The 25,000-nt window shown below is 47.4% G+C and overlaps 61 non-coding genes across 61 annotated transcripts in view; all 61 read right to left on the bottom strand.

Annotated features, from left to right (window-relative positions):
- The window catches only part of LOC135781980 (U4 spliceosomal RNA), a 141-nt gene extending 93 nt beyond the window's left edge, over positions 1-48 (bottom strand). Inside the window, exon 1 of the small nuclear RNA XR_010545384.1 lies at positions 1-48. This exon is cut by the window's left edge and continues 93 nt beyond it. This is a non-coding gene — a small nuclear RNA (U4 spliceosomal RNA).
- A 566-nt stretch (positions 49-614) lies between these two features.
- Positions 615-696, bottom strand: trnas-uga (transfer RNA serine (anticodon UGA)). The gene has a single exon. It is a non-coding gene; the product is annotated as a tRNA-Ser (tRNA).
- Positions 697-821: 125 nt separating this feature from the next.
- trnah-gug (transfer RNA histidin (anticodon GUG)) lies at positions 822-893 on the bottom strand. Its single transcript has one exon. It is a non-coding gene; the product is annotated as a tRNA-His (tRNA).
- A 178-nt stretch (positions 894-1,071) lies between these two features.
- Positions 1,072-1,153, bottom strand: trnas-aga (transfer RNA serine (anticodon AGA)). The gene has a single exon. It is a non-coding gene; the product is annotated as a tRNA-Ser (tRNA).
- Positions 1,154-1,247: 94 nt separating this feature from the next.
- trnak-uuu (transfer RNA lysine (anticodon UUU)) lies at positions 1,248-1,320 on the bottom strand. Its single transcript has one exon. It is a non-coding gene; the product is annotated as a tRNA-Lys (tRNA).
- A 592-nt stretch (positions 1,321-1,912) lies between these two features.
- On the bottom strand, positions 1,913-2,053 carry LOC135781904 (U4 spliceosomal RNA). The gene has a single exon (XR_010545311.1). It is a non-coding gene; the product is annotated as a U4 spliceosomal RNA (small nuclear RNA).
- Positions 2,054-2,635: 582 nt separating this feature from the next.
- On the bottom strand, positions 2,636-2,717 carry trnas-uga (transfer RNA serine (anticodon UGA)). Its single transcript has one exon. It is a non-coding gene; the product is annotated as a tRNA-Ser (tRNA).
- Positions 2,718-2,842: 125 nt separating this feature from the next.
- trnah-gug (transfer RNA histidin (anticodon GUG)) lies at positions 2,843-2,914 on the bottom strand. The gene has a single exon. It is a non-coding gene; the product is annotated as a tRNA-His (tRNA).
- A 178-nt stretch (positions 2,915-3,092) lies between these two features.
- Positions 3,093-3,174, bottom strand: trnas-aga (transfer RNA serine (anticodon AGA)). Its single transcript has one exon. It is a non-coding gene; the product is annotated as a tRNA-Ser (tRNA).
- Positions 3,175-3,268: 94 nt separating this feature from the next.
- On the bottom strand, positions 3,269-3,341 carry trnak-uuu (transfer RNA lysine (anticodon UUU)). The gene has a single exon. It is a non-coding gene; the product is annotated as a tRNA-Lys (tRNA).
- A 592-nt stretch (positions 3,342-3,933) lies between these two features.
- Positions 3,934-4,074, bottom strand: LOC135781981 (U4 spliceosomal RNA). Its single transcript, XR_010545385.1, has one exon. It is a non-coding gene; the product is annotated as a U4 spliceosomal RNA (small nuclear RNA).
- A 162-nt stretch (positions 4,075-4,236) lies between these two features.
- Positions 4,237-4,377, bottom strand: LOC135781982 (U4 spliceosomal RNA). The gene has a single exon (XR_010545386.1). It is a non-coding gene; the product is annotated as a U4 spliceosomal RNA (small nuclear RNA).
- Positions 4,378-4,959: 582 nt separating this feature from the next.
- trnas-uga (transfer RNA serine (anticodon UGA)) lies at positions 4,960-5,041 on the bottom strand. The gene has a single exon. It is a non-coding gene; the product is annotated as a tRNA-Ser (tRNA).
- Positions 5,042-5,166: 125 nt separating this feature from the next.
- On the bottom strand, positions 5,167-5,238 carry trnah-gug (transfer RNA histidin (anticodon GUG)). Its single transcript has one exon. It is a non-coding gene; the product is annotated as a tRNA-His (tRNA).
- Positions 5,239-5,416: 178 nt separating this feature from the next.
- trnas-aga (transfer RNA serine (anticodon AGA)) lies at positions 5,417-5,498 on the bottom strand. Its single transcript has one exon. It is a non-coding gene; the product is annotated as a tRNA-Ser (tRNA).
- A 94-nt stretch (positions 5,499-5,592) lies between these two features.
- On the bottom strand, positions 5,593-5,665 carry trnak-uuu (transfer RNA lysine (anticodon UUU)). The gene has a single exon. It is a non-coding gene; the product is annotated as a tRNA-Lys (tRNA).
- A 591-nt stretch (positions 5,666-6,256) lies between these two features.
- Positions 6,257-6,397, bottom strand: LOC135781905 (U4 spliceosomal RNA). Its single transcript, XR_010545312.1, has one exon. It is a non-coding gene; the product is annotated as a U4 spliceosomal RNA (small nuclear RNA).
- Positions 6,398-6,979: 582 nt separating this feature from the next.
- trnas-uga (transfer RNA serine (anticodon UGA)) lies at positions 6,980-7,061 on the bottom strand. The gene has a single exon. It is a non-coding gene; the product is annotated as a tRNA-Ser (tRNA).
- Positions 7,062-7,186: 125 nt separating this feature from the next.
- trnah-gug (transfer RNA histidin (anticodon GUG)) lies at positions 7,187-7,258 on the bottom strand. Its single transcript has one exon. It is a non-coding gene; the product is annotated as a tRNA-His (tRNA).
- A 178-nt stretch (positions 7,259-7,436) lies between these two features.
- Positions 7,437-7,518, bottom strand: trnas-aga (transfer RNA serine (anticodon AGA)). The gene has a single exon. It is a non-coding gene; the product is annotated as a tRNA-Ser (tRNA).
- Positions 7,519-7,612: 94 nt separating this feature from the next.
- Positions 7,613-7,685, bottom strand: trnak-uuu (transfer RNA lysine (anticodon UUU)). Its single transcript has one exon. It is a non-coding gene; the product is annotated as a tRNA-Lys (tRNA).
- A 592-nt stretch (positions 7,686-8,277) lies between these two features.
- On the bottom strand, positions 8,278-8,418 carry LOC135781906 (U4 spliceosomal RNA). The gene has a single exon (XR_010545313.1). It is a non-coding gene; the product is annotated as a U4 spliceosomal RNA (small nuclear RNA).
- Positions 8,419-9,000: 582 nt separating this feature from the next.
- trnas-uga (transfer RNA serine (anticodon UGA)) lies at positions 9,001-9,082 on the bottom strand. Its single transcript has one exon. It is a non-coding gene; the product is annotated as a tRNA-Ser (tRNA).
- Positions 9,083-9,207: 125 nt separating this feature from the next.
- On the bottom strand, positions 9,208-9,279 carry trnah-gug (transfer RNA histidin (anticodon GUG)). The gene has a single exon. It is a non-coding gene; the product is annotated as a tRNA-His (tRNA).
- A 178-nt stretch (positions 9,280-9,457) lies between these two features.
- Positions 9,458-9,539, bottom strand: trnas-aga (transfer RNA serine (anticodon AGA)). Its single transcript has one exon. It is a non-coding gene; the product is annotated as a tRNA-Ser (tRNA).
- Positions 9,540-9,633: 94 nt separating this feature from the next.
- On the bottom strand, positions 9,634-9,706 carry trnak-uuu (transfer RNA lysine (anticodon UUU)). Its single transcript has one exon. It is a non-coding gene; the product is annotated as a tRNA-Lys (tRNA).
- Positions 9,707-10,298: 592 nt separating this feature from the next.
- On the bottom strand, positions 10,299-10,439 carry LOC135781983 (U4 spliceosomal RNA). The gene has a single exon (XR_010545387.1). It is a non-coding gene; the product is annotated as a U4 spliceosomal RNA (small nuclear RNA).
- Positions 10,440-10,603: 164 nt separating this feature from the next.
- LOC135781950 (U4 spliceosomal RNA) lies at positions 10,604-10,742 on the bottom strand. The gene has a single exon (XR_010545355.1). It is a non-coding gene; the product is annotated as a U4 spliceosomal RNA (small nuclear RNA).
- Positions 10,743-11,324: 582 nt separating this feature from the next.
- On the bottom strand, positions 11,325-11,406 carry trnas-uga (transfer RNA serine (anticodon UGA)). The gene has a single exon. It is a non-coding gene; the product is annotated as a tRNA-Ser (tRNA).
- Positions 11,407-11,531: 125 nt separating this feature from the next.
- Positions 11,532-11,603, bottom strand: trnah-gug (transfer RNA histidin (anticodon GUG)). The gene has a single exon. It is a non-coding gene; the product is annotated as a tRNA-His (tRNA).
- A 178-nt stretch (positions 11,604-11,781) lies between these two features.
- trnas-aga (transfer RNA serine (anticodon AGA)) lies at positions 11,782-11,863 on the bottom strand. Its single transcript has one exon. It is a non-coding gene; the product is annotated as a tRNA-Ser (tRNA).
- Positions 11,864-11,957: 94 nt separating this feature from the next.
- Positions 11,958-12,030, bottom strand: trnak-uuu (transfer RNA lysine (anticodon UUU)). The gene has a single exon. It is a non-coding gene; the product is annotated as a tRNA-Lys (tRNA).
- A 591-nt stretch (positions 12,031-12,621) lies between these two features.
- LOC135781907 (U4 spliceosomal RNA) lies at positions 12,622-12,762 on the bottom strand. The gene has a single exon (XR_010545314.1). It is a non-coding gene; the product is annotated as a U4 spliceosomal RNA (small nuclear RNA).
- Positions 12,763-13,344: 582 nt separating this feature from the next.
- trnas-uga (transfer RNA serine (anticodon UGA)) lies at positions 13,345-13,426 on the bottom strand. Its single transcript has one exon. It is a non-coding gene; the product is annotated as a tRNA-Ser (tRNA).
- Positions 13,427-13,551: 125 nt separating this feature from the next.
- trnah-gug (transfer RNA histidin (anticodon GUG)) lies at positions 13,552-13,623 on the bottom strand. The gene has a single exon. It is a non-coding gene; the product is annotated as a tRNA-His (tRNA).
- Positions 13,624-13,801: 178 nt separating this feature from the next.
- On the bottom strand, positions 13,802-13,883 carry trnas-aga (transfer RNA serine (anticodon AGA)). The gene has a single exon. It is a non-coding gene; the product is annotated as a tRNA-Ser (tRNA).
- Positions 13,884-13,977: 94 nt separating this feature from the next.
- Positions 13,978-14,050, bottom strand: trnak-uuu (transfer RNA lysine (anticodon UUU)). The gene has a single exon. It is a non-coding gene; the product is annotated as a tRNA-Lys (tRNA).
- A 592-nt stretch (positions 14,051-14,642) lies between these two features.
- LOC135781908 (U4 spliceosomal RNA) lies at positions 14,643-14,783 on the bottom strand. Its single transcript, XR_010545315.1, has one exon. It is a non-coding gene; the product is annotated as a U4 spliceosomal RNA (small nuclear RNA).
- Positions 14,784-15,365: 582 nt separating this feature from the next.
- Positions 15,366-15,447, bottom strand: trnas-uga (transfer RNA serine (anticodon UGA)). The gene has a single exon. It is a non-coding gene; the product is annotated as a tRNA-Ser (tRNA).
- Positions 15,448-15,822: 375 nt separating this feature from the next.
- Positions 15,823-15,904, bottom strand: trnas-aga (transfer RNA serine (anticodon AGA)). Its single transcript has one exon. It is a non-coding gene; the product is annotated as a tRNA-Ser (tRNA).
- A 94-nt stretch (positions 15,905-15,998) lies between these two features.
- On the bottom strand, positions 15,999-16,071 carry trnak-uuu (transfer RNA lysine (anticodon UUU)). Its single transcript has one exon. It is a non-coding gene; the product is annotated as a tRNA-Lys (tRNA).
- Positions 16,072-16,663: 592 nt separating this feature from the next.
- On the bottom strand, positions 16,664-16,804 carry LOC135781909 (U4 spliceosomal RNA). The gene has a single exon (XR_010545316.1). It is a non-coding gene; the product is annotated as a U4 spliceosomal RNA (small nuclear RNA).
- Positions 16,805-17,386: 582 nt separating this feature from the next.
- Positions 17,387-17,468, bottom strand: trnas-uga (transfer RNA serine (anticodon UGA)). The gene has a single exon. It is a non-coding gene; the product is annotated as a tRNA-Ser (tRNA).
- A 125-nt stretch (positions 17,469-17,593) lies between these two features.
- On the bottom strand, positions 17,594-17,665 carry trnah-gug (transfer RNA histidin (anticodon GUG)). The gene has a single exon. It is a non-coding gene; the product is annotated as a tRNA-His (tRNA).
- A 178-nt stretch (positions 17,666-17,843) lies between these two features.
- On the bottom strand, positions 17,844-17,925 carry trnas-aga (transfer RNA serine (anticodon AGA)). Its single transcript has one exon. It is a non-coding gene; the product is annotated as a tRNA-Ser (tRNA).
- Positions 17,926-18,019: 94 nt separating this feature from the next.
- On the bottom strand, positions 18,020-18,092 carry trnak-uuu (transfer RNA lysine (anticodon UUU)). The gene has a single exon. It is a non-coding gene; the product is annotated as a tRNA-Lys (tRNA).
- A 592-nt stretch (positions 18,093-18,684) lies between these two features.
- Positions 18,685-18,825, bottom strand: LOC135781910 (U4 spliceosomal RNA). Its single transcript, XR_010545317.1, has one exon. It is a non-coding gene; the product is annotated as a U4 spliceosomal RNA (small nuclear RNA).
- A 582-nt stretch (positions 18,826-19,407) lies between these two features.
- trnas-uga (transfer RNA serine (anticodon UGA)) lies at positions 19,408-19,489 on the bottom strand. Its single transcript has one exon. It is a non-coding gene; the product is annotated as a tRNA-Ser (tRNA).
- A 375-nt stretch (positions 19,490-19,864) lies between these two features.
- Positions 19,865-19,946, bottom strand: trnas-aga (transfer RNA serine (anticodon AGA)). The gene has a single exon. It is a non-coding gene; the product is annotated as a tRNA-Ser (tRNA).
- Positions 19,947-20,195: 249 nt separating this feature from the next.
- On the bottom strand, positions 20,196-20,277 carry trnas-aga (transfer RNA serine (anticodon AGA)). The gene has a single exon. It is a non-coding gene; the product is annotated as a tRNA-Ser (tRNA).
- A 94-nt stretch (positions 20,278-20,371) lies between these two features.
- Positions 20,372-20,444, bottom strand: trnak-uuu (transfer RNA lysine (anticodon UUU)). Its single transcript has one exon. It is a non-coding gene; the product is annotated as a tRNA-Lys (tRNA).
- Positions 20,445-21,036: 592 nt separating this feature from the next.
- Positions 21,037-21,177, bottom strand: LOC135781960 (U4 spliceosomal RNA). The gene has a single exon (XR_010545364.1). It is a non-coding gene; the product is annotated as a U4 spliceosomal RNA (small nuclear RNA).
- A 582-nt stretch (positions 21,178-21,759) lies between these two features.
- trnas-uga (transfer RNA serine (anticodon UGA)) lies at positions 21,760-21,841 on the bottom strand. The gene has a single exon. It is a non-coding gene; the product is annotated as a tRNA-Ser (tRNA).
- Positions 21,842-21,966: 125 nt separating this feature from the next.
- trnah-gug (transfer RNA histidin (anticodon GUG)) lies at positions 21,967-22,038 on the bottom strand. Its single transcript has one exon. It is a non-coding gene; the product is annotated as a tRNA-His (tRNA).
- A 178-nt stretch (positions 22,039-22,216) lies between these two features.
- On the bottom strand, positions 22,217-22,298 carry trnas-aga (transfer RNA serine (anticodon AGA)). The gene has a single exon. It is a non-coding gene; the product is annotated as a tRNA-Ser (tRNA).
- A 94-nt stretch (positions 22,299-22,392) lies between these two features.
- On the bottom strand, positions 22,393-22,465 carry trnak-uuu (transfer RNA lysine (anticodon UUU)). Its single transcript has one exon. It is a non-coding gene; the product is annotated as a tRNA-Lys (tRNA).
- Positions 22,466-23,057: 592 nt separating this feature from the next.
- Positions 23,058-23,198, bottom strand: LOC135781911 (U4 spliceosomal RNA). Its single transcript, XR_010545318.1, has one exon. It is a non-coding gene; the product is annotated as a U4 spliceosomal RNA (small nuclear RNA).
- A 582-nt stretch (positions 23,199-23,780) lies between these two features.
- Positions 23,781-23,862, bottom strand: trnas-uga (transfer RNA serine (anticodon UGA)). The gene has a single exon. It is a non-coding gene; the product is annotated as a tRNA-Ser (tRNA).
- A 125-nt stretch (positions 23,863-23,987) lies between these two features.
- On the bottom strand, positions 23,988-24,059 carry trnah-gug (transfer RNA histidin (anticodon GUG)). The gene has a single exon. It is a non-coding gene; the product is annotated as a tRNA-His (tRNA).
- A 177-nt stretch (positions 24,060-24,236) lies between these two features.
- trnas-aga (transfer RNA serine (anticodon AGA)) lies at positions 24,237-24,318 on the bottom strand. The gene has a single exon. It is a non-coding gene; the product is annotated as a tRNA-Ser (tRNA).
- A 94-nt stretch (positions 24,319-24,412) lies between these two features.
- On the bottom strand, positions 24,413-24,485 carry trnak-uuu (transfer RNA lysine (anticodon UUU)). The gene has a single exon. It is a non-coding gene; the product is annotated as a tRNA-Lys (tRNA).
- Positions 24,486-25,000: the final 515 nt, after the last annotated feature.

Here is a 25,000-nt window from a genome sequence, read left to right as displayed (position 1 = left end):
CGCCTCGGATAAACCTCATAGGCTACGATCTTGCCTCTGCGAAAGAATGATGGAAAAGGTCACGACCTCTCCTGTGCACATACCCGGACGCTGGACGACAGGGTGGTATTCAGGCTTTAAACTGAAATTAGACTTCAGGTACTGCTTTGCTGCATGTTGTGCCTTTTCAGCAGGTGAGAGATCTGCACAAAAAGTTTGTTCATTATCCGCTTTCTACTTAGAAAAGCAAAAGTGCAAATACACGTTTGAATTATTTAAGGAAAACAATCCAGGGGAGAGAATTGTGGGAATCCTGAAAACAAAGAGGGTAGAGCCATAGTCCTTAACCTCTCAGAAAATTGCTCGTCAGGATCAACTCGATTAGCGACGATCTACAACAGTTGTAAACAAAGTCTTGTTCCAGCTCTTCTATGGTTTCCTGCTGCACGTGCAGTATATGGTCAAAATGACAATGGAAGCCACATCACTTCACAACAGAGCCGATCTCTCACACATGAAAGGCTGCATAGTTTTCCCACTGTGCAACCCATGGTACCAACTTGAGCTGCAGAAATAAAGCAAATCGTGAGCTGGAACATCCAACAAGAGAGAGGCCGAGCCAGGGACCAGACACTCGTAGTCGGCAGGGCTTGAACCTGCGCGGGGAGACCCCAATGGATTTCAAATCCATCGCCTTAACCACTCGGCCACGACTACAACAGGGTAACCTGGTGAGCTCTCTGGGCCTGGTGTGTGCTGGAAAAGAACTTGACGGTCAGGCAACCAGCCGATCACAAAAGGGGCAGGAGCGGGAAGACCCCAACAGACTTTCCCGGAAGGGCTGCCGTGACCCGGATTCGAACCGGGGTTGCTGCGGCCACAACGCAGAGTACTAACCACTATACGATCACGGCGTGCCACGGGGCTGCGCAAGAAAGATGCCTGCGGGTCTGCCTGAGTACAATGGCTGTGAGGGGACTGCCATTTCTATGCAGAAGTCAAAATCATTTTTGTATTTCTTTCAACTGCAAATCTTAAGCAGAAGCCCTCACGAAGTAGAGTCGGTCTACTCGAGAGTCTGAAGTCTGAAGACGTAGTCGGCAGGATTCGAACCTGCGCGGGGAGACCCCAATGGATTTCTAGTCCATCGCCTTAACCACTCGGCCACGACTACATGCTGTAGCTGTTGGGAAACTTTATCCTTTCCCCGTTCGCTACGAAACGGAGCTCTAGACACAGCAGCACAAAAGGCGATCGAGGCTACTCATCGCCCGAACAGGGACTTGAACCCTGGACCCTCAGATTAAAAGTCTGATGCTCTACCGACTGAGCTATCCGGGCTCGCACCTGAGTTCCAGGGCTTCACGCCTCAGCCAAGTACGGGACTTCAGTACCATGTCCTGTTAGCTACTCTTTGGTCTATGGACAGGTTAAATATTACTAGAATGCCAGAATGAGCAGGAAACTGCTTCAGTCTTCAAACAGAGTGCGTATTATCTATTTAAGTGGAGAAATCTTGCTTCTGCATGAGACTCTCTTTACTTCAGGAAAAGCACTCTTCATCCAAAACGTCACCAGAGAGGCAACGTTTCTAAGCTCAAGGAAATGTAGCTACATCTACGTAACATGCCGAAGTGACTCTTGAGCTGCACGAGAAAAAGCACATTTGACAAAACGTGACCCTGCCCTTGAAAACCCAGCTAAAATCTTTTTTGTGATTTGGTCTTTTCTACATAAAACCGTCCAACATACATAAAGGGTGTCGTTTGAAAACATCATCGTGATGTCCTTGGTACTGATTGCCACACAGAGGATGGAAATCAATGCGATGTCAAGTACCGGAATCAAACTTTGACGCTTTTAACCTCAGGACTATAAACATCAAAACAAACAAACACACACAACAAACTTCTCTTTGCAACAAACTCGTAAGTCTCTCAAGAGACTGTGAAAAATTGCCAAAGCTGACTGTATTTCAAGTCATCCTGGCGGGGTATTGGGTAAAGTTTTCAACCAGCAATGATCACGCCTCGGATAAACCTCATAGGCTACGATCTTGCCTCTGCGAAAGAATGATGGAAAAGGTCACGACCTCTCCTGTGCACATACCCGGACGCTGGACGACAGGGTGGTATTCAGGCTTTAAACTGAAATTAGACTTCAGGTACTGCTTTGCTGCATGTTGTGCATTTTCAGCAGGTGAGAGATCTGCACAAAAAGTTTGTTCATTATCCGCTTTCTACTTAGAAAAGCAAAAGTGCAAATACACGTTTGAATTATTTAAGGAAAACAATCCGGGGGAGAGAATTGTGGGAATCCTGAAAACAAAGAGGGTAGAGCCATAGTCCTTAACCTCTCAGAAAATTGCTCAGGTCAGGATCAACTCGATTAGCGACGATCTACAACAGTTGTAAACAAAGTCTTGTTCCAGCTCTTCTATGGTTTCCTGCTGCACGTGCAGTATATGGTCAAAATGACAATGGAAGCCACATCACTTCACAACAGAGCCGATCTCTCACACACACAGGAGAAACTATGAAAGGCTGCATAGTTTTCCCACTGTGCAACCCATGGTACCAACTTGAGCTGCAGAAATAAAGCAAATCGTGAGCTGGAACATCCAACAAGAGAGAGGCCGAGCCAGGGACCAGACACTCGTAGTCGGCAGGGCTTGAACCTGCGCGGGGAGACCCCAATGGATTTCAAATCCATCGCCTTAACCACTCGGCCACGACTACAACAGGGTAACCTGGTGAGCTCTCTGGGCCTGGTGTGTGCTGGAAAAGAACTTGACGGTCAGGCAACCAGCCGATCACAAAAGGGGCAGGAGCGGGAAGACCCCAACAGACTTTCCCGGAAGGGCTGCCGTGACCCGGATTCGAACCGGGGTTGCTGCGGCCACAACGCAGAGTACTAACCACTATACGATCACGGCGTGCCACCAGGCTGCGCAAGAAAGATGCCTGCGGGTCTGCCTGAGTACAATGGCTGTGAGGGGACTGCCATTTCTATGCAGAAGTCAAAATCATTTTTGTATTTCTTTCAACTGCAAATCTTAAGCAGAAGCCCTCACGAAGTAGAGTCGGTCTACTCGAGAGTCTGAAGTCTGAAGACGTAGTCGGCAGGATTCGAACCTGCGCGGGGAGACCCCAATGGATTTCTAGTCCATCGCCTTAACCACTCGGCCACGACTACATGCTGTCGCTGTTGGGAAACTTTATCCTTTCCCCGTTCGCTACGAAACGGAGCTCTAGACACAGCAGCACAAAAGGCGATCGAGGCTACTCATCGCCCGAACAGGGACTTGAACCCTGGACCCTCAGATTAAAAGTCTGATGCTCTACCGACTGAGCTATCCGGGCTCGCACCTGAGTTCCAGGGCTTCACGCCTCAGCCAAGTACGGGACTTCAGTACCATGTCCTGTTAGCTACTCTTTGGTCTATGGACAGGTTAAATATTACTAGAATGCCAGAATGAGCAGGAAACTGCTTCAGTCTTCAAACAGAGTGCGTATTATCTATTTAAGTGGAGAAATCTTGCTTCTGCATGAGACTCTCTTTACTTCAGGAAAAGCACTCTTCATCCAAAACGTCACCAGAGAGGCAACGTTTCTAAGCTCAAGGAAATGTAGCTACATCTACGTAACATGCCGAAGTGACTCTTGAGCTGCACGAGAAAAAGCACATTTGACAAAACGTGACCCTGCCCTTGAAAACCCAGCTAAAATCTTTTTTGTGATTTGGTCTTTTCTACATAAAACCGTCCAACATACATAAAGGGTGTCGTTTGAAAACATCATCGTGATGTCCTTGGTACTGATTGCCACACAGAGGATGGAAATCAATGCGATGTCAAGTACCGGAATCAAACTTTGACGCTTTTAACCTCAGGACTATAAACATCAAAACAAACAAACACACACAACAAACTTCTCTTTGCAACAAACTCGTAAGTCTCTCAAGAGACTGTAAAAAATTGCCAAAGCTGACTGTATTTCAAGTCATCCTGGCGGGGTATTGGGTAAAGTTTTCAACCAGCAATGATCACGCCTCGGATAAACCTCATAGGCTACGATCTTGCCTCTGCGAAAGAATGATGGAAAAGGTCACGACCTCTCCTGTGCACATACCCGGACGCTGGACGACAGGGTGGTATTCAGGCTTTAAACTGAAATTAGACGCTTTTAACCTCAGGACTATAAACATCAAAACAAACAAACACACACAACAAACTTCTCTTTGCAACAAACTCGTAAGTCTCTCAAGAGACTGTAAAAAATTGCCAAAGCTGACTGTATTTCAAGTCATCCTGGCGGGGTATTGGGTAAAGTTTTCAACCAGCAATGATCACGCCTCGGATAAACCTCATAGGCTACGATCTTGCCTCTGCGAAAGAATGATGGAAAAGGTCACGACCTCTCCTGTGCACATACCCGGACGCTGGACGACAGGGTGGTATTCAGGCTTTAAACTGAAATTAGACTTCAGGTACTGCTTTGCTGCATGTTGTGCCTTTTCAGCAGGTGAGAGATCTGCACAAAAAGTTTGTTCATTATCCGCTTTCTACTTAGAAAAGCAAAAGTGCAAATACACGTTTGAATTATTTAAGGAAAACAATCCGTGGGAGAGAATTGTAGGAATCCTGAAAACAAAGAGGGTAGAGCCATAGTCCTTAACCTCTCAGAAAATTGCTCAGGTCAGGATCAACTCGATTAGCGACGATCTACAACAGTTGTAAACAAAGTCTTGTTCCAGCTCTTCTATGGTTTCCTGCTGCACGTGCAGTATATGGTCAAAATGACAATGGAAGCCACATCACTTCACAACAGAGCCGATCTCTCACACACACAGGAGAAACTATGAAAGGCTGCATAGTTTTCCCACTGTGCAACCCATGGTACCAACTTGAGCTGCAGAAATAAAGCAAATCGTGAGCTGGAACATCCAACAAGAGAGGGGCCGAGCCAGGGACCAGACACTCGTAGTCGGCAGGGCTTGAACCTGCGCGGGGAGACCCCAATGGATTTCAAATCCATCGCCTTAACCACTCGGCCACGACTACAACAGGGTAACCTGGTGAGCTCTCTGGGCCTGGTGTGTGCTGGAAAAGAACTTGACGGTCAGGCAACCAGCCGATCACAAAAGGGGCAGGAGCGGGAAGACCCCAACAGACTTTCCCGGAAGGGCTGCCGTGACCCGGATTCGAACCGGGGTTGCTGCGGCCACAACGCAGAGTACTAACCACTATACGATCACGGCGTGCCACCGGGCTGCGCAAGAAAGATGCCTGCGGGTCTGCCTGAGTACAATGGCTGTGAGGGGACTGCCATTTCTATGCAGAAGTCAAAATCATTTTTGTATTTCTTTCAACTGCAAATCTTAAGCAGAAGCCCTCACGAAGTAGAGTCGGTCTACTCGAGAGTCTGAAGTCTGAAGACGTAGTCGGCAGGATTCGAACCTGCGCGGGGAGACCCCAATGGATTTCTAGTCCATCGCCTTAACCACTCGGCCACAACTACATGCTGTCGCTGTTGGGAAACTTTATCCTTTCCCCGTTCGCTACGAAACGGAGCTCTAGACACAGCAGCACAAAAGGCGATCGAGGCTACTCATCGGCCGAACAGGGACTTGAACCCTGGACCCTCAGATTAAAAGTCTGATGCTCTACCGACTGAGCTATCCGGGCTCGCACCTGAGTACCAGGGCTTCACGCCTCAGCCAAGTACGGGACTTCAGTACCATGTCCTGTTAGCTACTCTTTTGTCTATGGACAGGTTAAATATTACTAGAATGCCAGAATGAGCAGGAAACTGCTTCAGTCTTCAAACAGAGTGCGTATTATCTATTTAAGTGGAGAAATCTTGCTTCTGCATGAGACTCTCTTTACTTCAGGAAAAGCACTCTTCATCCAAAACGTCACCAGAGAGGCAACGTTTCTAAGCTCAAGGAAATGTAGCTACATCTACGTAACATGCCGAAGTGACTCTTGAGCTGCACGAGAAAAAGCACATTTGACAAAACGTGACCCTGCCCTTGAAAACCCAGCTAAAATCTTTTTTGTGATTTGGTCTTTTCTACATAAAACCGTCCAACATACATAAAGGGTGTCGTTTGAAAACATCATCGTGATGTCCTTGGTACTGATTGCCACACAGAGGATGGAAACAATGCGATGTCAAGTACCGGAATCAAACTTTGACGCTTTTAACCTCAGGACTATAAACATCAAAACAAACAAACACACACAACAAACTTCTCTTTGCAACAAACTCGTAAGTCTCTCAAGAGACTGTGAAAAATTGCCAAAGCTGACTGTATTTCAAGTCATCCTGGCGGGGTATTGGGTAAAGTTTTCAACCAGCAATGATCACGCCTCGGATAAACCTCATAGGCTACGATCTTGCCTCTGCGAAAGAATGATGGAAAAGGTCACGACCTCTCCTCTGCACATACCCGGACGCTGGACGACAGGGTGGTATTCAGGCTTTAAACTGAAATTAGACTTCAGGTACTGCTTTGCTGCATGTTGTGCCTTTTCAGCAGGTGAGAGATCTGCACAAAAAGTTTGTTCATTATCCGCTTTCTACTTAGAAAAGCAAAAGTGCAAATACACGTTTGAATTATTTAAGGAAAACAATCCGGGGGAGAGAATTGTGGGAATCCTGAAAACAAAGAGGGTAGAGCCATAGTCCTTAACCTCTCAGAAAATTGCTCAGGTCAGGATCAACTCGATTAGCGACGATCTACAACAGTTGTAAACAAAGTCTTGTTCCAGCTCTTCTATGGTTTCCTGCTGCACGTGCAGTATATGGTCAAAATGACAATGGAAGCCACATCACTTCATAACAGAGCCGATCTCTCACACACACAGGAGAAACTACGAAAGGCTGCATAGTTTTCCCACTGTGCAACCCATGGTACCAACTTGAGCTGCAGAAATAAAGCAAATCGTGAGCTGGAACATCCAACAAGAGAGAGGCCGAGCCAGGGACCAGAAACTCGTAGTCGGCAGGGCTTGAACCTGCGCGGGGAGACCCCAATGGATTTCAAATCCATCGCCTTAACCACTCGGCCACGACTACAACAGGGTAACCTGGTGAGCTCTCTGGGCCTGGTGTGTGCTGGAAAAGAACTTGACGGTCAGGCAACCAGCCGATCACAAAAGGGGCGGGAGCGGGAAGACCCCAAAAGACTTTCCCGGAAGGGCTGCCGTGACCCGGATTCGAACCGGGGTTGCTGCGGCCACAACGCAGAGTACTAACCACTATACGATCACGGCGTGCCACGGGGCTGCGCAAGAAAGATGCCTGCGGGTCTGCCTGAGTACAATGGCTGTGAGGGGACTGCCATTTCTATGCAGAAGTCAAAATCATTTTTGTATTTCTTTCAACTGCAAATCTTAAGCAGAAGCCCTCACGAAGTAGAGTCGGTCTACTCGAGAGTCTGAAGTCTGAAGACGTAGTCGGCAGGATTCGAACCTGCGCGGGGAGACCCCAATGGATTTCTAGTCCATCGCCTTAACCACTCGGCCACGACTACATGCTGTCGCTGTTGGGAAACTTTATCCTTTCCCCGTTCGCTACGAAACGGAGCTCTAGACACAGCAGCACAAAAGGCGATCGAGGCTACTCATCGCCCGAACAGGGACTTGAACCCTGGACCCTCAGATTAAAAGTCTGATGCTCTACCGACTGAGCTATCCGGGCTCGCACCTGAGTTCCAGGGCTTCACGCCTCAGCCAAGTACGGGACTTCAGTACCATGTCCTGTTAGCTACTCTTTGGTCTATGGACAGGTTAAATATTACTAGAATGCCAGAATGAGCAGGAAACTGCTTCAGTCTTCAAACAGAGTGCGTATTATCTATTTAAGTGGAGAAATCTTGCTTCTGCATGAGACTCTCTTTACTTCAGGAAAAGCACTCTTCATCCAAAACGTCACCAGAGAGGCAACGTTTCTAAGCTCAAGGAAATGTAGCTACATCTACGTAACATGCCGAAGTGACTCTTGAGCTGCACGAGAAAAAGCACATTTGACAAAACGTGACCCTGCCCTTGAAAACCCAGCTAAAATCTTTTTTGTGATTTGGTCTTTTCTACATAAAACCGTCCAACATACATAAAGGGTGTCGTTTGAAAACATCATCGTGATGTCCTTGGTACTGATTGCCACACAGAGGATGGAAATCAATGCGATGTCAAGTACCGGAATCAAACTTTGACGCTTTTAACCTCAGGACTATAAACATCAAAACAAACAAACACACACAACAAACTTCTCTTTGCAACAAACTCGTAAGTCTCTCAAGAGACTGTGAAAAATTGCCAAAGCTGACTGTATTTCAAGTCATCCTGGCGGGGTATTGGGTAAAGTTTTCAACCAGCAATGATCACGCCTCGGATAAACCTCATAGGCTACGATCTTGCCTCTGCGAAAGAATGATGGAAAAGGTCACGACCTCTCCTGTGCACATACCCGGACGCTGGACGACAGGGTGGTATTCAGGCTTTAAACTGAAATTAGACTTCAGGTACTGCTTTGCTGCATGTTGTGCCTTTTCAGCAGGTGAGAGATCTGCACAAAAAGTTTGTTCATTATCCGCTTTCTACTTAGAAAAGCAAAAGTGCAAATACACGTTTGAATTATTTAAGGAAAACAATCCGGGGGAGAGAATTGTGGGAATCCTGAAAACAAAGAGGGTAGAGCCATAGTCCTTAACCTCTCAGAAAATTGCTCAGGTCAGGATCAACTCGATTAGCGACGATCTACAACAGTTGTAAACAAAGTCTTGTTCCAGCTCTTCTATGGTTTCCTGCTGCACGTGCAGTATATGGTCAAAATGACAATGGAAGCCACATCACTTCACAACAGAGCCGATCTCTCACACACACAGGAGAAACTATGAAAGGCTGCATAGTTTTCCCACTGTGCAACCCATGGTACCAACTTGAGCTGCAGAAATAAAGCAAATCGTGAGCTGGAACATCCAACAAGAGAGAGGCCGAGCCAGGGACCAGACACTCGTAGTCGGCAGGGCTTGAACCTGCGCGGGGAGACCCCAATGGATTTCAAATCCATCGCCTTAACCACTCGGCCACGACTACAACAGGGTAACCTGGTGAGCTCTCTGGGCCTGGTGTGTGCTGGAAAAGAACTTGACGGTCAGGCAACCAGCCGATCACAAAAGGGGCAGGAGCGGGAAGACCCCAACAGACTTTCCCGGAAGGGCTGCCGTGACCCGGATTCGAACCGGGGTTGCTGCGGCCACAACGCAGAGTACTAACCACTATACGATCACGGCGTGCCACCAGGCTGCGCAAGAAAGATGCCTGCGGGTCTGCCTGAGTACAATGGCTGTGAGGGGACTGCCATTTCTATGCAGAAGTCAAAATCATTTTTGTATTTCTTTCAACTGCAAATCTTAAGCAGAAGCCCTCACGAAGTAGAGTCGGTCTACTCGAGAGTCTGAAGTCTGAAGACGTAGTCGGCAGGATTCGAACCTGCGCGGGGAGACCCCAATGGATTTCTAGTCCATCGCCTTAACCACTCGGCCACGACTACATGCTGTCGCTGTTGGGAAACTTTATCCTTTCCCCGTTCGCTACGAAACGGAGCTCTAGACACAGCAGCACAAAAGGCGATCGAGGCTACTCATCGCCCGAACAGGGACTTGAACCCTGGACCCTCAGATTAAAAGTCTGATGCTCTACCGACTGAGCTATCCGGGCTCGCACCTGAGTTCCAGGGCTTCACGCCTCAGCCAAGTACGGGACTTCAGTACCATGTCCTGTTAGCTACTCTTTGGTCTATGGACAGGTTAAATATTACTAGAATGCCAGAATGAGCAGGAAACTGCTTCAGTCTTCAAACAGAGTGCGTATTATCTATTTAAGTGGAGAAATCTTGCTTCTGCATGAGACTCTCTTTACTTCAGGAAAAGCACTCTTCATCCAAAACGTCACCAGAGAGGCAACGTTTCTAAGCTCAAGGAAATGTAGCTACATCTACGTAACATGCTGAAGTGACTCTTGAGCTGCACGAGAAAAAGCACATTTGACAAAACGTGACCCTGCCCGTGAAAACCCAGCTAAAATCTTTTTTGTGATTTGGTCTTTTCTACATAAAACCGTCCAACATACATAAAGGGTGTCGTTTGAAAACATCATCGTGATGTCCTTGGTACTGATTGCCACACAGAGGATGGAAATCAATGCGATGTCAAGTACCGGAATCAAACTTTGACGCTTTTAACCTCAGGACTATAAACATCAAAACAAACAAACACACACAACAAACTTCTCTTTGCAACAAACTCGTAAGTCTCTCAAGAGACTGTAAAAAATTGCCAAAGCTGACTGTATTTCAAGTCATCCTGGCGGGGTATTGGGTAAAGTTTTCAACCAGCAATGATCACGCCTCGGATAAACCTCATAGGCTACGATCTTGCCTCTGCGAAAGAATGATGGAAAAGGTCACGACCTCTCCTGTGCACATACCCGGACGCTGGACGACAGGGTGGTATTCAGGCTTTAAACTGAAATTAGACGCTTTTAACCTCAGGACTATAAACATCAAAACAAACAAACACACACAACAAACTTCTCTTTGCAACAAACTCGTAAGGCTCTCAAGAGACTGTAAAAAATTGCCAAAGCTGACTGTATTTCAAGTCATCCTGGCGGGGTATTGGGTAAAGTTTTCAACCAGCAATGATCACGCCTCGGATAAACCTCATAGGCTACGATCTTGCCTCTGCGAAAGAATGATGGAAAAGGTCACGACCTCTCCTGTGCACATACCCGGACGCTGGACGACAGGGTGGTATTCAGGCTTTAAACTGAAATTAGACTTCAGGTACTGCTTTGCTGCATGTTGTGCCTTTTCAGCAGGTGAGAGATCTGCACAAAAAGTTTGTTCATTATCCGCTTTCTACTTAGAAAAGCAAAAGTGCAAATACACGTTTGAATTATTTAAGGAAAACAATCCGGGGGAGAGAATTGTAGGAATCCTGAAAACAAAGAGGGTAGAGCCATAGTCCTTAACCTCTCAGAAAATTGCTCAGGTCAGGATCAACTCGATTAGCGACGATCTACAACAGTTGTAAACAAAGTCTTGTTCCAGCTCTTCTATGGTTTCCTGCTGCACGTGCAGTATATGGTCAAAATGACAATGGAAGCCACATCACTTCACAACAGAGCCGATCTCTCACACACACAGGAGAAACTATGAAAGGCTGCATAGTTTTCCCACTGTGCAACCCATGGTACCAACTTGAGCTGCAGAAATAAAGCAAATCGTGAGCTGGAACATCCAACAAGAGAGGGGCCGAGCCAGGGACCAGACACTCGTAGTCGGCAGGGCTTGAACCTGCGCGGGGAGACCCCAATGGATTTCAAATCCATCGCCTTAACCACTCGGCCACGACTACAACAGGGTAACCTGGTGAGCTCTCTGGGCCTGGTGTGTGCTGGAAAAGAACTTGACGGTCAGGCAACCAGCCGATCACAAAAGGGGCAGGAGCGGGAAGACCCCAACAGACTTTCCCGGAAGGGCTGCCGTGACCCGGATTCGAACCGGGGTTGCTGCGGCCACAACGCAGAGTACTAACCACTATACGATCACGGCGTGCCACCGGGCTGCGCAAGAAAGATGCCTGCGGGTCTGCCTGAGTACAATGGCTGTGAGGGGACTGCCATTTCTATGCAGAAGTCAAAATCATTTTTGTATTTCTTTCAACTGCAAATCTTAAGCAGAAGCCCTCACGAAGTAGAGTCGGTCTACTCGAGAGTCTGAAGTCTGAAGACGTAGTCGGCAGGATTCGAACCTGCGCGGGGAGACCCCAATGGATTTCTAGTCCATCGCCTTAACCACTCGGCCACGACTACATGCTGTCGCTGTTGGGAAACTTTATCCTTTCCCCGTTCGCTACGAAACGGAGCTCTAGACACAGCAGCACAAAAGGCGATCGAGGCTACTCATCGGCCGAACAGGGACTTGAACCCTGGACCCTCAGATTAAAAGTCTGATGCTCTACCGACTGAGCTATCCGGGCTCGCACCTGAGTACCAGGGCTTCACGCCTCAGCCAAGTACGGGACTTCAGTACCATGTCCTGTTAGCTACTCTTTTGTCTATGGACAGGTTAAATATTACTAGAATGCCAGAATGAGCAGGAAACTGCTTCAGTCTTCAAACAGAGTGCGTATTATCTATTTAAGTGGAGAAATCTTGCTTCTGCATGAGACTCTCTTTACTTCAGGAAAAGCACTCTTCATCCAAAACGTCACCAGAGAGGCAACGTTTCTAAGCTCAAGGAAATGTAGCTACATCTACGTAACATGCCGAAGTGACTCTTGAGCTGCACGAGAAAAAGCACATTTGACAAAACGTGACCCTGCCCTTGAAAACCCAGCTAAAATCTTTTTTGTGATTTGGTCTTTTCTACATAAAACCGTCCAACATACATAAAGGGTGTCGTTTGAAAACATCATCGTGATGTCCTTGGTACTGATTGCCACACAGAGGATGGAAACAATGCGATGTCAAGTACCGGAATCAAACTTTGACGCTTTTAACCTCAGGACTATAAACATCAAAACAAACAAACACACACAACAAACTTCTCTTTGCAACAAACTCGTAAGTCTCTCAAGAGACTGTGAAAAATTGCCAAAGCTGACTGTATTTCAAGTCATCCTGGCGGGGTATTGGGTAAAGTTTTCAACCAGCAATGATCACGCCTCGGATAAACCTCATAGGCTACGATCTTGCCTCTGCGAAAGAATGATGGAAAAGGTCACGACCTCTCCTCTGCACATACCCGGACGCTGGACGACAGGGTGGTATTCAGGCTTTAAACTGAAATTAGACTTCAGGTACTGCTTTGCTGCATGTTGTGCCTTTTCAGCAGGTGAGAGATCTGCACAAAAAGTTTGTTCATTATCCGCTTTCTACTTAGAAAAGCAAAAGTGCAAATACACGTTTGAATTATTTAAGGAAAACAATCCGGGGGAGAGAATTGTGGGAATCCTGAAAACAAAGAGGGTAGAGCCATAGTCCTTAACCTCTCAGAAAATTGCTCAGGTCAGGATCAACTCGATTAGCGACGATCTACAACAGTTGTAAACAAAGTCTTGTTCCAGCTCTTCTATGGTTTCCTGCTGCACGTGCAGTATATGGTCAAAATGACAATGGAAGCCACATCACTTCATAACAGAGCCGATCTCTCACACACACAGGAGAAACTACGAAAGGCTGCATAGTTTTCCCACTGTGCAACCCATGGTACCAACTTGAGCTGCAGAAATAAAGCAAATCGTGAGCTGGAACATCCAACAAGAGAGAGGCCGAGCCAGGGACCAGAAACTCGTAGTCGGCAGGGCTTGAACCTGCGCGGAGAGACCCCAATGGATTTCAAATCCATCGCCTTAACCACTCGGCCACGACTACAACAGGGTAACCTGGTGAGCTCTCTGGGCCTGGTGTGTGCTGGAAAAGAACTTGACGGTCAGGCAACCAGCCGATCACAAAAGGGGCGGGAGCGGGAAGACCCCAACAGACTTTCCCGGAAGGGCTGCCGTGACCCGGATTCGAACCGGGGTTGCTGCGGCCACAACGCAGAGTACTAACCACTATACGATCACGGCGTGCCACGGGGCTGCGCAAGAAAGATGCCTGCGGGTCTGCCTGAGTACAATGGCTGTGAGGGGACTGCCATTTCTATGCAGAAGTCAAAATCATTTTTGTATTTCTTTCAACTGCAAATCTTAAGCAGAAGCCCTCACGAAGTAGAGTCGGTCTACTCGAGAGTCTGAAGTCTGAAGACGTAGTCGGCAGGATTCGAACCTGCGCGGGGAGACCCCAATGGATTTCTAGTCCATCGCCTTAACCACTCGGCCACGACTACATGCTGTCGCTTTTGGGAAACTTTATCCTTTCCCCGTTCGCTACGAAACGGAGCTCTAGACACAGCAGCACAAAAGGCGATCGAGGCTACTCATCGCCCGAACAGGGACTTGAACCCTGGACCCTCAGATTAAAAGTCTGATGCTCTACCGACTGAGCTATCCGGGCTCGCACCTCAGTTCCAGGGCTTCACGCCTCAGCCAAGTACGGGACTTCAGTACCATGTCCTGTTAGCTACTCTTTGGTCTATGGACAGGTTAAATATTACTAGAATGCCAGAATGAGCAGGAAACTGCTTCAGTCTTCAAACAGAGTGCGTATTATCTATTTAAGTGGAGAAATCTTGCTTCTGCATGAGACTCTCTTTACTTCAGGAAAAGCACTCTTCATCCAAAACGTCACCAGAGAGGCAACGTTTCTAAGCTCAAGGAAATGTAGCTACATCTACGTAACATGCCGAAGTGACTCTTGAGCTGCACAAGAAAAAGCACAATTGACAAAACGTGACCCTGCCCGTGAAAACCCAGCTAAAATCTTTTTTGTGATTTGGTCTTTTCTACATAAAACCGTCCAACATACATAAAGGGTGTCGTTTGAAAACATCATCGTGATGTCCTTGGTACTGATTGCCACACAGAGGATGGAAATCAATGCCATGTCAAGTACCGGAATCAAACTTTGACGCTTTTAACCTCAGGACTATAAACATCAAAACAAACAAACACACACAACAAACTTCTCTTTGCAACAAACTCGTAAGTCTCTCAAGAGACTGTGAAAAATTGCCAAAGCTGACTGTATTTCAAGTCATCCTGGCGGGGTATTGGGTAAAGTTTTCAACCAGCAATGATCACGCCTCGGATAAACCTCATAGGCTACGATCTTGCCTCTGCGAAAGAATGATGGAAAAGGTCACGACCTCTCCTGTGCACATACCCGGACGCTGGACGACAGGGTGGTATTCAGGCTTTAAACTGAAATTAGACTTCAGGTACTGCTTTGCTGCATGTTGTGCCTTTTCAGCAGGTGAGAGATCTGCACAAAAAGTTTGTTCATTATCCGCTTTCTACTTAGAAAAGCAAAAGTGCAAATACACGTTTGAATTATTTAAGGAAAACAATCCGGGGGAGAGAATTGTGGGAATCCTGAAAACAAAGAGGGTAGAGCCATAGTCCTTAACCTCTCAGAAAATTGCTCAGGTCAGGATCAACTCGATTAGCGACGATCTACAACAGTTGTAAACAAAGTCTTGTTCCAGCTCTTCTATGGTTTCCTGCTGCACGTGCAGTATATGGTCAAAATGACAATGGAAGCCACATCACTTCACAACAGAGCCGATCTCTCACACACACAGGAGAAACTATGAAAGGCTGCATAGTTTTCCCACTGTGCAACCCATGGTACCAACTTGAGCTGCAGAAATAAAGCAAATCGTGAGCTGGAACATCCAACAAGAGAGAGGCCGAGCCAGGGACCAGACACTCGTAGTCGGCAGGGCTTGAACCTGCGCGGGGAGACCCCAATGGATTTCAAATCCATCGCCTTAACCACTCGGCCACGACTACAACAGGGTAACCTGGTGAGCTCTCTGGGCCTGGTGTGTGCTGGAAAAGAACTTGACGGTCAGGCAACCAGCCGATCACAAAAGGGGCAGGAGCGGGAAGACCCCAACAGACTTTCCCGGAAGGGCTGCCGTGACCCGGATTCGAACCTGGGTTGCTGCGGCCACAACGCAGAGTACTAACCACTATACGATCACGGCGTGCCACCAGGCTGCGCAAAAAAGATGCCTGCGGGTCTGCCTGAGTACAATGGCTGTGAGGGGACTGCCATTTCTATGCAGAAGTCAAAATCATTTTTGTATTTCTTTCAACTGCAAATCTTAAGCAGAAGCCCTCACGAAGTAGAGTCGGTCTACTCGAGAGTCTGAAGTCTGAAGACGCAGTCGGCAGGATTCGAACCTGCGCGGGGAGACCCCAATGGATTTCTAGTCCATCGCCTTAACCACTCGGCCACGACTACATGCTGTCGCTGTTGGGAAACTTTATCCTTTCCCCGTTCGCTACGAAACGGAGCTCTAGACACAGCAGCACAAAAGGCGATCGAGGCTACTCATCGCCCGAACAGGGACTTGAACCCTGGACCCTCAGATTAAAAGTCTGATGCTCTACCGACTGAGCTATCCGGGCTCGCACCTGAGTTCCAGGGCTTCACGCCTCAGCCAAGTACGGGACTTCAGTACCATGTCCTGTTAGCTACTCTTTGGTCTATGGACAGGTTAAATATTACTAGAATGCCAGAATGAGCAGGAAACTGCTTCAGTCTTCAAACAGAGTGCGTATTATCTATTTAAGTGGAGAAATCTTGCTTCTGCATGAGACTCTCTTTACTTCAGGAAAAGCACTCTTCATCCAAAACGTCACCAGAGAGGCAACGTTTCTAAGCTCAAGGAAATGTAGCTACATCTACGTAACATGCCGAAGTGACTCTTGAGCTGCACGAGAAAAAGCACATTTGACAAAACGTGACCCTGCCCTTGAAAACCCAGCTAAAATCTTTTTTGTGATTTGGTCTTTTCTACATAAAACCGTCCAACATACATAAAGGGTGTCGTTTGAAAACATCATCGTGATGTCCTTGGTACTGATTGCCACACAGAGGATGGAAATCAATGCGATGTCAAGTACCGGAATCAAACTTTGACGCTTTTAACCTCAGGACTATAAACATCAAAACAAACAAACACACACAACAAACTTCTCTTTGCAACAAACTCGTAAGTCTCTCAAGAGACTGTGAAAAATTGCCAAAGCTGACTGTATTTCAAGTCATCCTGGCGGGGTATTGGGTAAAGTTTTCAACCAGCAATGATCACGCCTCGGATAAACCTCATAGGCTACGATCTTGCCTCTGCGAAAGAATGATGGAAAAGGTCACGACCTCTCCTGTGCACATACCCGGACGCTGGACGACAGGGTGGTATTCAGGCTTTAAACTGAAATTAGACTTCAGGTACTGCTTTGCTGCATGTTGTGCCTTTTCAGCAGGTGAGAGATCTGCACAAAAAGTTTGTTCATTATCCGCTTTCTACTTAGAAAAGCAAAAGTGCAAATACACGTTTGAATTATTTAAGGAAAACAATCCGGGGGAGAGAATTGTGGGAATCCTGAAAACAAAGAGGGTAGAGCCATAGTCCTTAACCTCTCAGAAAATTGCTCAGGTCAGGATCAACTCGATTAGCGACGATCTACAACAGTTGTAAACAAAGTCTTGTTCCAGCTCTTCTATGGTTTCCTGCTGCACGTGCAGTATATGGTCAAAATGACAATGGAAGCCACATCACTTCATAACAGAGCCGATCTCTCACACACACAGGAGAAACTATGAAAGGCTGCATAGTTTTCCCACTGTGCAACCCATGGTACCAACTTGAGCTGCAGAAATAAAGCAAATCGTGAGCTGGAACATCCAACAAGAGAGAGGCCGAGCCAGGGACCAGACACTCGTAGTCGGCAGGGCTTGAACCTGCGCGGGGAGACCCCAATGGATTTCAAATCCATCGCCTTAACCACTCGGCCACGACTACAACAGGGTAACCTGGTGAGCTCTCTGGGCCTGGTGTGTGCTGGAAAAGAACTTGACGGTCAGGCAACCAGCCGATCACAAAAGGGGCGGGAGCGGGAAGACCCCAACAGACTTTCCCGGAAGGGCTGCCGTGACCCGGATTCGAACCGGGGTTGCTGCGGCCACAACGCAGAGTACTAACCACTATACGATCACGGCGTGCCACCGGGCTGCGCAAGAAAGATGCCTGCGGGTCTGCCTGAGTACAATGGCTGTGAGGGGACTGCCATTTCTATGCAGAAGTCAAAATCATTTTTGTATTTCTTTCAACTGCAAATCTTAAGCAGAAGCCCTCACGAAGTAGAGTCGGTCTACTCGAGAGTCTGAAGTCTGAAGACGTAGTCGGCAGGATTCGAACCTGCGCGGGGAGACCCCAATGGATTTCTAGTCCATCGCCTTAACCACTCGGCCACGACTACATGCTGTCGCTTTTGGGAAACTTTATCCTTTCCCCGTTCGCTACGAAACGGAGCTCTAGACACAGCAGCACAAAAGGCGATCGAGGCTACTCATCGCCCGAACAGGGACTTGAACCCTGGACCCTCAGATTAAAAGTCTGATGCTCTACCGACTGAGCTATCCGGGCTCGCACCTGAGTTCCAGGGCTTCACGCCTCAGCCAAGTACGGGACTTCAGTACCATGTCCTGTTAGCTACTCTTTGGTCTATGGACAGGTTAAATATTACTAGAATGCCAGAATGAGCAGGAAACTGCTTCAGTCTTCAAACAGAGTGCGTATTATCTATTTAAGTGGAGAAATCTTGCTTCTGCATGAGACTCTCTTTACTTCAGGAAAAGCACTCTTCATCCAAAACGTCACCAGAGAGGCAACGTTTCTAAGCTCAAGGAAATGTAGCTACATCTACGTAACATGCCGAAGTGACTCTTGAGCTGCACGAGAAAAAGCACATTTGACAAAACGTGACCCTGCCCTTGAAAACCCAGCTAAAATCTTTTTTGTGATTTGGTCTTTTCTACATAAAACCGTCCAACATACATAAAGGGTGTCGTTTGAAAACATCATCGTGATGTCCTTGGTACTGATTGCCACACAGAGGATGGAAATCAATGCGATGTCAAGTACCGGAATCAAACTTTGACGCTTTTAACCTCAGGACTATAAACATCAAAACAAACAAACACACACAACAAACTTCTCTTTGCAACAAACTCGTAAGTCTCTCAAGAGACTGTGAAAAATTGCCAAAGCTGACTGTATTTCAAGTCATCCTGGCGGGGTATTGGGTAAAGTTTTCAACCAGCAATGATCACGCCTCGGATAAACCTCATAGGCTACGATCTTGCCTCTGCGAAAGAATGATGGAAAAGGTCACGACCTCTCCTGTGCACATACCCGGACGCTGGACGACAGGGTGGTATTCAGGCTTTAAACTGAAATTAGACTTCAGGTACTGCTTTGCTGCATGTTGTGCCTTTTCAGCAGGTGAGAGATCTGCACAAAAAGTTTGTTCATTATCCGCTTTCTACTTAGAAAAGCAAAAGTGCAAATACACGTTTGAATTATTTAAGGAAAACAATCCGGGGGAGAGAATTGTGGGAATCCTGAAAACAAAGAGGGTAGAGCCATAGTCCTTAACCTCTCAGAAAATTGCTCAGGTCAGGATCAACTCGATTAGCGACGATCTACAACAGTTGTAAACAAAGTCTTGTTCCAGCTCTTCTATGGTTTCCTGCTGCACGTGCAGTATATGGTCAAAATGACAATGGAAGCCACATCACTTCATAACAGAGCCGATCTCTCACACACACAGGAGAAACTATGAAAGGCTGCATAGTTTTCCCACTGTGCAACCCATGGTACCAACTTGAGCTGCAGAAATAAAGCAAATCGTGAGCTGGAACATCCAACAAGAGAGAGGCCGAGCCAGGGACCAGACACTCGTAGTCGGCAGGGCTTGAACCTGCGCGGGGAGACCCCAATGGATTTCAAATCCATCGCCTTAACCACTCGGCCACGACTACAACAGGGTAACCTGGTGAGCTCTCTGGGCCTGGTGTGTGCTGGAAAAGAACTTGACGGTCAGGCAACCAGCCGATCACAAAAGGGGCAGGAGCGGGAAGACCCCAACAGACTTTCCCGGAAGGGCTGCCGTGACCCGGATTCGAACCGGGGTTGCTGCAGCCACAACGCAGAGTACTAAACACTATACGATCACGGCGTGCCACGGGGCTGCGCAAGAAAGATGCCTGCGGGTCTGCCTGAGTACAATGGCTGTGAGGGGACTGCCATTTCTATGCAGAAGTCAAAATCATTTTTGTATTTCTTTCAACTGCAAATCTTAAGCAGAAGCCCTCACGAAGTAGAGTCGGTCTACTCGAGAGTTTGAAGTCTGAAGACGTAGTCGGCAGGATTCGAACCTGCGCGGGGAGACCCCAATGGATTTCTAGTCCATCGCCTTAACCACACGGCCACGACTACATGCTGTCGCTGTTGGGAAACTTTATCCTTTCCCCGTTCGCTACGAAACGGAGCTCTAGAAACAGCAGCACAAAAGGTGCTGTTGTGCAAGAAAGATGCCTGCGGGTCTGCCTGAGTACAATGGCTGTGAGGGGACTGCCATTTCTATGCAGAAGTCAAAATCATTTTTGTATTTCTTTCAACTGCAAATCTTAAGCAGAAGCCCTCACGAAGTAGAGTCGGTCTACTCGAGAGTTTGAAGTCTGAAGACGTAGTCGGCAGGATTCGAACCTGCGCGGGGAGACCCCAATGGATTTCTAGTCCATCGCCTTAACCACTCGGCCACGACTACATGCTGTCGCTGTTGGGAAACTTTATCCTTTCCCCGTTCGCTACGAAACGGAGCTCTAGACACAGCAGCACAAAAGGCGATCGAGGCAACTCATCGCCCGAACAGGGACTTGAACCCTGGACCCTCAGATTAAAAGTCTGATGCTCTACCGACTGAGCTATCCGGGCTCGCACCTCAGTTCCAGGGCTTCACGCCTCAGCCAAGTACGGGACTTCAGTACCATGTCCTGTTAGCTACTCTTTGGTCTATGGACAGGTTAAATATTACTAGAATGCCAGAATGAGCAGGAAACTGCTTCAGTCTTCAAACAGAGTGCGTATTATCTATTTAAGTGGAGAAATCTTGCTTCTGCATGAGACTCTCTTTACTTCAGGAAAAGCACTCTTCATCCAAAACGTCACCAGAGAGGCAACGTTTCTAAGCTCAAGGAAATGTAGCTACATCTACGTAACATGCCGAAGTGACTCTTGAGCTGCACGAGAAAAAGCACATTTGACAAAACGTGACCCTGCCCTTGAAAACCCAGCTAAAATCTTTTTTGTGATTTGGTCTTTTCTACATAAAACCGTCCAACATACATAAAGGGTGTCGTTTGAAAACATCATCGTGATGTCCTTGGTACTGATTGCCACACAGAGGATGGAAATCAATGCCATGTCAAGTACCGGAATCAAACTTTGACGCTTTTAACCTCAGGACTATAAACATCAAAACAAACAAACACACACAACAAACTTCTCTTTGCAACAAACTCGTAAGTCTCTCAAGAGACTGTGAAAAATTGCCAAAGCTGACTGTATTTCAAGTCATCCTGGCGGGGTATTGGGTAAAGTTTTCAACCAGCAATGATCACGCCTCGGATAAACCTCATAGGCTACGATCTTGCCTCTGCGCAAGAATGATGGAAAAGTTCACGACCTCTCCTGTGCACATACCCGGACGCTGGACGACAGGGTGGTATTCAGGCTTTAAACTGAAATTAGACTTCAGGTACTGCTTTGCTGCATGTTGTGCCTTTTCAGCAGGTGAGAGATCTGCACAAAAAGTTTGGTCATTATCCGCTTTCTACTTAGAAAAGCAAAAGTGCAAATACACGTTTGAATTATTTAAGGAAAACAATCCGGGGGAGAGAATTGTGGGAATCCTGAAAACAAAGAGGGTAGAGCCATAGTCCTTAACCTCTCAGAAAATTGCTCAGGTCAGGATCAACTCGATTAGCGACGATCTACAACAGTTGTAAACAAAGTCTTGTTCCAGCTCTTCTATGGTTTCCTGCTGCACGTGCAGTATATGGTCAAAATGACAATGGAAGCCACATCACTTCACAACAGAGCCGATCTCTCACACACACAGGAGAAACTATGAAAGGCTGCATAGTTTTCCCACTGTGCAACCCATGGTACCAACTTGAGCTGCAGAAATAAAGCAAATCGTGAGCTGGAACATCCAACAAGAGAGGGGCCGAGCCAGGGACCAGACACTCGTAGTCGGCAGGGCTTGAACCTGCGCGGGGAGACCCCAATGGATTTCAAATCCATCGCCTTAACCACTCGGCCACGACTACAACAGGGTAACCTGGTGAGCTCTCTGGGCCTGGTGTGTGCTGAAAAAGAACTTGACGGTCAGGCAACCAGCCGATCACAAAAGGGGCAGGAGCGGGAAGACCCCAACAGACTTTCCCGGAAGGGCTGCCGTGACCCGGATTCGAACCGGGGTTGCTGCGGCCACAACGCAGAGTACTAACCACTATACGATCACGGCGTGCCACCGGGCTGCGCAAGAAAGATGCCTGCGTTTCTGCCTGAGTACAATGGCTGTGAGGGGACTGCCATTTCTATGCAGAAGTCAAAATCATTTTTGTATTTCTTTCAACTGCAAATCTTAAGCAGAAGCCCTCACGAAGTAGAGTCGGTCTACTCGAGAGTCTGAAGTCTGAAGACGTAATCGGCAGGATTCGAACCTGCGCGGGGAGACCCCAATGGATTTCTAGTCCATCGCCTTAACCACTTGGCCACGACTACATGCTGTCGCTGTTGGGAAACTTTATCCTTTCCCCGTTCCCTACGAAACGGAGCTCTAGACACAGCAGCACAAAAGGCGATCGAGGCTACTCATCGCCCGAACAGGGACTTGAACCCTGGACCCTCAGATTAAAAGTCTGATGCTCTACCGACTGAGCTATCCGGGCTCACACCTGAGTTCCAGGGCTTCACGCCTCAGCCAAGTACGGGACTTCAGTACCATGTCCTGTTAGCTACTCTTTGGTCTATGGACAGGTTAAATATTACTAGAATGCCAGAATGAGCAGGAAACTGCTTCAGTCTTCAAACAGAGTGCGTATTATCTATTTAAGTGGAGAAATCTTGCTTCTGCATGAGACTCTCTTTACTTCAGGAAAAGCACTCTTCATCCAAAACGTCACCAGAGAGGCAACGTTTCTAAGCTCAAGGAAATGTAGCTACATCTACGTAACATGCCGAAGTGACTCTTGAGCTGCACGAGAAAAAGCACATTTGACAAAACGTGACCCTGCCCGTGAAAACCCAGCTAAAATCTTTTTTGTGATTTGGTCTTTTCTACATAAAACCGTCCAACATACATAAAGGGTGTCGTTTGAAAACATCATCGTGATGTCCTTGGTACTGATTGCCACACAGAGGATGGAAATCAATGCCATGTCAAGTACCGGAATCAAACTTTTACGCTTTTAACCTCAGGACTATAAACATCAAAACAAACAAACACACACAACAAACTTCTCTTTGCAACAAACTCGTAAGTCTCTCAAGAGACTGTGAAAAATTGCCAAAGCTGACTGTATTTCAAGTCATCCTGGCGGGGTATTGGGTAAAGTTTTCAACCAGCAATGATCACGCCTCGGATAAACCTCATAGGCTACGATCTTGCCTCTGCGAAAGAATGATGGAAAAGGTCACGACCTCTCCTGTGCACATACCCGGACGCTGGACGACAGGGTGGTATTCAGGCTTTAAACTGAAATTAGACTTCAGGTACTGCTTTGCTGCATGTTGTGCCTTTTCAGCAGGTGAGAGATCTGCACAAAAAGTTTGTTCATTATCCGCTTTCTACTTAGAAAAGCAAAAGTGCAAATACACGTTTGAATTATTTAAGGAAAACAATCCGGGGGAGAGAATTGTGGGAATCCTGAAAACAAAGAGGGTAGAGCCATAGTCCTTAACCTCTCAGAAAATTGCTCAGGTCAGGATCAACTCGATTAGCGACGATCTACAACAGTTGTAAACAAAGTCTTGTTCCAGCTCTTCTATGGTTTCCTGCTGCACTTGCAGTATGTGGTCAAAATGACAATGGAAGCCACATCACTTCACAACAGAGCCGATCTCTCACACACACAGGAGAAACTATGAAAGGCTGCATAGTTTTCCCACTGTGCAACCCATGGTACCAACTTGAGCTGCAGAAATAAAGCAAATCGTGAGCTGGAACATCCAACAAGAGAGAGGCCGTGCCAGGGACCAGACACTCGTAGTCGGCAGGGCTTGAACCTGCGCGGGGAGACCCCAATGGATTTCAAATCCATCGCCTTAACCACTCGGCCACGACTACAACAGGGTAACCTGGTGAGCTCTCTGGGCCTGGTGTGTGCTGGAAAAGAACTTGACGGTCAGGCAACCAGCCGATCACAAAAGGGGCGGGAGCGGGAAGACCCCAACAGACTTTCCCGGAAGGGCTGCCGTGACCCGGATTCGAACCGGGGTTGCTGCGGCCACAACGCAGAGTACTAACCACTATACGATCACGGCGTGCCACCGGGCTGCGCAAGAAAGATGCCTGCGGGTCTGCCTGAGTACAATGGCTGTGAGGGGACTGCCATTTCTATGCAGAAGTCAAAATCATTTTTGTATTTCTTTCAACTGCAAATCTTAAGCAGAAGCCCTCACGAAGTAGAGTCGGTCTACTCGAGAGCTGAAGTCTGAAGACGCAGTCGGCAGGATTCGAACCTGCGCGGGGAGACCCCAATGGATTTCTAGTCCATCGCCTTAACCACTCGGCCACGACTACATGCTGTCGCTGTTGGGAAACTTTATCCTTTCCCCGTTCGCTACGAAACGGAGCTCTAGACACAGCAGCACAAAAGGCAATCGAGGCTACTCATCGCCCGAACCGGGACTTGAACCCTGGACCCTCAGATTAAAAGTCTGATGCTCTACCGACTGAGCTATCCGAGCTCGCACATGAGTTGCAGGGCTTCACGCCTCAGCCAAGTACGGGACTTCAGTACCATGTCCTGTTAGCTACTCTTTGGTCTATGGACAGGTTAAATATTACTAGAATGCCAGAATGAGCAGGAAACTGCTTCAGTCTTCAAACAGAGTGCGTATTATCTATTTAAGTGGAGAAATCTTGCTTCTGCATGAGACTCTCTTTACTTCAGGAAAAGCACTCTTCATCCAAAACGTCACCAGAGAGGCAACGTTTCTAAGCTCAAGGAAATGTAGCTACATCTACGTAACATGCCGAAGTGACTCTTGAGCTGCACGAGAAAAAGCACATTTGACAAAACGTGACCCTGCCCTTGAAAACCCAGCTAAAATCTTTTTTGTGATTTGGTCTTTTCTACATAAAACCGTCCAACATACATAAAGGGTGTCGTTTGAAAACATCATCGTGATGTCCTTGGTACTGATTGCCACACAGAGGATGGAAATCAATGCGATGTCAAGTACCGGAATCAAACTTTGAC

Source organism: Paramisgurnus dabryanus, chromosome 23 (assembly GCF_030506205.2).
Source record: "Paramisgurnus dabryanus chromosome 23, PD_genome_1.1, whole genome shotgun sequence".
Lineage (NCBI taxonomy): Eukaryota > Metazoa > Chordata > Actinopteri > Cypriniformes > Cobitidae > Paramisgurnus > Paramisgurnus dabryanus.
Note: the sequence above shows the minus strand (reverse complement) of the source record. Positions and strands in the feature narration are given on the sequence as shown.